The sequence below is a fragment of the Engystomops pustulosus genome, unplaced genomic scaffold (genome assembly GCF_040894005.1).
Source record: "Engystomops pustulosus unplaced genomic scaffold, aEngPut4.maternal MAT_SCAFFOLD_163, whole genome shotgun sequence".
NCBI classification, from domain to species: domain Eukaryota; kingdom Metazoa; phylum Chordata; class Amphibia; order Anura; family Leptodactylidae; genus Engystomops; species Engystomops pustulosus.
In genome coordinates, this window is record NW_027285043.1 from 66,819 (window position 1) to 72,500 (window position 5,682).

Here is a 5,682-nt window from a genome sequence, read left to right on the forward strand (position 1 = left end):
GCAGGCTTTCTAAGTGGCTGGGCTTTTTGTCCTCGGCGAAAGTCGAAAAAATTTTGCGGTCCGAGCTGCCCTGCTCCTGCCGGGGAAGGCTTACCGCCGGCGGCTGCCAACCCCTGGCTTGCCCGCCGGATCGCCTTCGAAGGCTGCTGAAAAAGAACCCCGAGACGGGCACCTCTCGGAAGAACCGCAGACCAAAACCGACCGGTCCGACTTTCAGTGCACCTTCGGCGGCAGAGAGAAGCAGCAAAAATACCGGTCAGAGAAGGGGAGTTTTGGTCGACTCTGCCAGGCTTTTGCACTAAGTCAGATCCGTAATGCCAGCGGGACTGAGTCGCTTTTGCGTGCCGTGGTCCTGGAGGCCTGCTCGGACAGGGCGGTCCTTCGGGTCCCGCGGGAAGGGGCATTTCATGTTCCTCTGCGGGAGGTGATCCATTTTCTGCGGGAAATGGCGAGCCCCTTCGGCTACAAGAGTGTGTAGGTCCCGCTCAACAGTCTACGTCCTTAACCATCGGGGACTTTGTAGATTGTGCCCGTCATCGCTCTCCGCAGAACAGAGCGGGAGGTCTCCGCGGCGGAGGCCGGAGAGGGCGCGAGGTGAGCGGCATGGTATGACTGGGTTCGTGCCGCTCACTGGTACCCGGAGCGTGGCGCCCTCCGGGTAAAAGGCTAGCCGGGGCGAGCAGGTGGGTTGACGGGCGCATAAGCCACGCCGTCCCCGCCATACAAGGTGCCGGTGGCCTGGCGAACCACCGGCGTAAGGCTAGCCAGGGCGGACCGCGGGGCAGAGGGCGCTTAAGCCACGCTCTCTCTCCATCCCACCAGTACAAACGGGGAAAAAATTTCAAAGTGTGGGAGAACCGGGGACCCGACCGGTGGCACTCTGCCTCTCGCTGCCGCCCTCCTGGAAGCGTCCTCGGTCACTCGGAGTACGGCAGATTCCAGAGCTCCGGAATGGTGAAAAAGAACCGGAGAGAGGGCGACTCTGGTTTCTCACTGCCGGGCGAGGACCACCGCAGGCGGCGGGGACGTCTGACAGGAGACGGCGCCGCGGCAGGCTTTCTAAGTGGCTGGGCTTTTTGTCCTCGGCGAAAGTCGAAAAAATTTTGCGGTCCGAGCTGCCCTGCTCCTGCCGGGGAAGGCTTACCGCCGGCGGCTGCCAACCCCTGGCTTGCCCGCCGGATCGCCTTCGAAGGCTGCTGAAAAAGAACCCCGAGACGGGCACCTCTCGGAAGAACCGCAGACCAAAACCGACCGGTCCGACTTTCAGTGCACCTTCGGCGGCAGAGAGAAGCAGCAAAAATACCGGTCAGAGAAGGGGAGTTTTGGTCGACTCTGCCAGGCTTTTGCACTAAGTCAGATCCGTAATGCCAGCGGGACTGAGTCGCTTTTGCGTGCCGTGGTCCTGGAGGCCTGCTCGGACAGGGCGGTCCTTCGGGTCCCGCGGGAAGGGGCATTTCATGTTCCTCTGCGGGAGGTGATCCATTTTCTGCGGGAAATGGCGAGCCCCTTCGGCTACAAGAGTGTGTAGGTCCCGCTCAACAGTCTACGTCCTTAACCATCGGGGACTTTGTAGATTGTGCCCGTCATCGCTCTCCGCAGAACAGAGCGGGAGGTCTCCGCGGCGGAGGCCGGAGAGGGCGCGAGGTGAGCGGCATGGTATGACTGGGTTCGTGCCGCTCACTGGTACCCGGAGCGTGGCGCCCTCCGGGTAAAAGGCTAGCCGGGGCGAGCAGGTGGGTTGACGGGCGCATAAGCCACGCCGTCCCCGCCATACAAGGTGCCGGTGGCCTGGCGAACCACCGGCGTAAGGCTAGCCAGGGCGGACCGCGGGGGAGAGGGCGCATAAGCCACGCCGACCCCGCTGTACAAGGTGCCGGTGGCCTGGCGAACCACCGGCGTAAGGCTAGCCAAGGGCGTACCGCGGGGCAGAGGGCGCATAAGCCACGCTCTCTCTCCATCCCACCAGAACAAACGGGGAAAAAATTTCAAAGTGTGGGAGAACCGGGGACCCGACCGGTGGCACTCTGCCTCTCGCTGCCGCCCTCCTGGAAGCGTCCTCGGCCACTCGGTGTCCGGCAGATTTCAGAGCTCCGGAATGGTGAAAAAGAACCGGTGAGAGGGCGACTCCGGATTCTCTCTGCCGGGCGAGGACCACCGCAGGCGGCATGGGAAGTCTGACAGGAGACGGCGCTGCGGGCAGGATTTCGAAGTGCATGGGCTTTTGGCCTCGGCGAAAGTCGAAAAAATTTTGCGGTCCGAGCTGCCCTGCTCCTGCCGGGGAAGGCTCACCGCCGGCGGCTGCCGACCCCTGGCTTGCCCGCCGGATGTCCTTCGAAGGCTGCTGAAAAAGAACTGCCAGGCGGGCACCTCTCGGAAGAACCGCAGACAAAAACATAAAAATTTTGGGCGATCCGACCCTCAGTGCACCTTCGGCGGCAGAGAAAAGCATCAAAAATACCGGTCAAAGAAGCGAGGTTTTGGTCGACTCTGCCAGGTTTTTGCACAAAGTGTTGGCATCGTGCGGCGTCGCGCTTTGCTGTACCGTATCCCCAATGGAGCGGCGCCCGGCGGGGTAGGCTAGCCATGTGAGGTCGAGGGCGGGAGAACGGGACGTAAGCCAGGCCGTTCTCCACAAGAAATTCCGGACGCGGAGACCCCTTCTCCGCCCTACGGTCCCCAATGGGGTGGCGCCCGGCGGGTGAGGCTAGCCATGGGAGGACGGGACGCAAGCCAGGCCGTTCTCCACAAGAAATTCCGGACGCGGAGACCCCTTCTCCGCCCTACGGTCCCCAATGGGGTGGCGCCCGGCGGGTGAGGCTAGCCATGTGAGGTCGAGGGCGGGAGGACGGGACGTAAGCCAGGCCGTTCTCCACAAGTAAAATTCCGGACGCGGAGACCCCTTCTCCGCCCTACGGTCCCCAATGGGGTGGCTCCCGGCGGGTGAGGCTAGCCATGTGAGGTCGAGGGCGGGAGGACGGGACGTAAGCCAGGCCGTTCTCCACAAGTAAAATTCCGGACGCGGAGACCCCTTCTCCGCCCTACGGTCCCCAATGGGGTGGCTCCCGGCGGGTGAGGCTAGCCATGTGAGGTCGAGGGCGGGAGGACGGGACGTAAGCCAGGCCGTTCTCCACAAGTAAAATTCCGGACGCGGAGACCCCTTCTCCGCCCTACGGTCCCCAATGGGGTGGCTCCCGGCGGGTGAGGCTAGCCATGTGAGGTCGAGGGCGGGAGGACGGGACGTAAGCCAGGCCGTTCTCCACAAACTCCCAGCGGTAGAGTCTCGGCTCTCCGCTCTTTTGATCGATCTGACACAGCGCGATCCGGCGGGGCAAGGCACTTTGCTCGGTCAGGGGTATTGGCCCCGGCCGGTTTATGGTAAAGCGTTCCTTAGCCTCAGTCTTGGTCGCGCATCAATCCCCCGCTCCCCGTGAGCGGCTGTCGTCCTCTGCCTAAGGTTGTGTAGCGCGGTGCCAGTGTGGTCCTCGCACGGCCCCGCTCCTGCCACAAGCGGTAGGACTCTCTGCTTCGGCTGAGGTTTGCTACGAAGCGTATGGAACGGGCGTACTCCACCGTACCGTGGGTGGGGGGCGGCGGCGTTGGCGGCGGCAGCGTCCAGCGAGGAGCTCCGGCTCCCCGCGGTAGCGCCTCGCCTAGTGTCCCTCGGGCAAGTCCAATCGCCCCCCGCCCGGTCGGAGAGCGCAGACACTTCTGTGTCCACGGTTTATTTCCGCAGCACGAAAAGGGACGGCTCCCGCTTGCTCCTCGCGGGGACGAGGCTTAGACCCACCGTGGCGCTTCCGCGGTAGGTAGGGTCGTCTGCCGTAGGAGCGGTAGCGGTCGAGTGGTCCCCAGTGTACCCTGTTAGCGCTGCCCGCCTACGCCTGAAGAGCTGCGGACCGAGAAAAAGGTTCGCTCCGCTGCTGACGGCGAAGCGCGCGGCACGCCGCGGAAGAGGAGAGGGAGCGGTCGCCCCCGGGGCGGCTCCCCTCCGAGTCCGGCAGAAGCAGAGATTGTAGCGGAGGGGGGGGGTTTTCTAAATTCCCCGGGCGTGTTATCCCCAGCGGTAGCCTTCGAACTCTTCAACCGCAAGCACGATCGCACGTTCACAGCACCCGTCACTAGGAGCCGGGCCAGAGGCGGGCGGCAGACGAAACCGACATGAGCGCTTAAGGGTATTGCACCCCCGGCGCCCAGACCCTGGAAATTGAGTCTGCCCCCAAAGCCCACCCGCGTCCTCCTTGGCGCTCCCGGAGTACATGGTCGTAGATGGGCCATCGGTCGCTAATGCCAAACTGCGTCCCAGGGGTGCGTCCCCTCTGACCAACGGCAGACCCATCCCTCTCGCCAATCCGCGGATCCCCGCCAGGTCCCGAACAGGGCTCGTCCTTTAGCGTTTCAAATGCGCCCTCCCCGCCATACGAGGGGTTGAGGACCGTAGCCTTCCCTTACGAGAGGCACCAGGGGTGCGCCTGCTCGAGGGCCCGGCCGTGGGCGTAACGCTTGGGCCGCCCGGGGGAGTCGGTAGACCATGGGAGACCAACACTCGCACCCGAACGTTGCCCGTGCTTTGTGGAAGAGAGCTTCTTTTGCGAGGTTGTCGCTGCGGATGGCGCCCGGACAAACCCTATCCCTAAAACTTCTGGGGAATTGGCGTCTAAGCCACCCTGCTCGGTATCCCTGCACCCACGAAGGGGGCCGTGGAAGGCTTGGGGTCTCGCCGGCGAAACCGACCGGATGCCCGGGGTACTGAACCCCCGGGGTCCCACCCTGGAAATTGAGCCGTCCGACCCCGCCACGTCTTCCTAGTGCTCTCCTTGGCTCCCCCGCCTGTGGGCGTCGTTAGGGGCTGCGGTCATCAGCGCCGGCTAAGCTTCGGCAACACGGCCGACCCACCCCTTCGGCGCCTGGGGGAGCCTGGTCCCAGTCCGGGCCGTTCCGTAGGGGCGGCTATCCCTTACATGAGGGACTCGGTGCGTCCGCTCGGGCTGCGGGGCTCCGGCTCCGACAGCCGGGGAGCTGGTTTTGACCGCGGGCCTCGACGGGAGCCGGCAGGGACCGGACTTAGGCGTCAAGCCGAAAATAACCCCGGCACCCTCGCGTGCTTCCAAAGCGAGGGGACCTTTGGCCGAGCGGGGGCACCGGAAGCCGAACCGACCCCAACCCCTCTTCCTACCCCAGGGCTGGGCTGACCAATCCCCTGATCGGGTCTAAAATGGAAGAAGGGGATTCGAGGGAAGGGGCTGGCGGAAGGCAGTTGCCCGACGGAGTAGGCGAAGGCCAGGCCGTTTCCGAGTCCCGAGCAGAGGAGGGCGAACTCGGCTCTTCATCGACCGACGGCGAGGCGAGGGCGGTGGCTGCCGCGGGGAAGACTCCATTGCTCGTCAGCGCGCTAGGAGCGGGGCCGACTGGCTGCTCGGGGTATGGCATCCCCGGGGGCCCACCCTGGAAATCTTCGCTCCTCAGCCGCTGCAGGTTATAAGGTCCCGCCGCGCGTAAGCGCTCAACTCTCCGACCCACGGATGTCGAGCCCATGGTGAGCCGGCCGTTTCGTACGGGGAAAAGGGGTCCTCTGGCCCCACATCGATCGAGGGGGGTTTAGATCCGCGGAGGCACGCACCGCGAGGCGAATCGCTGCTTTTCCCCAAGAGGTTAACCTTCAAACCACCGAGTAGGTTCGGGGCA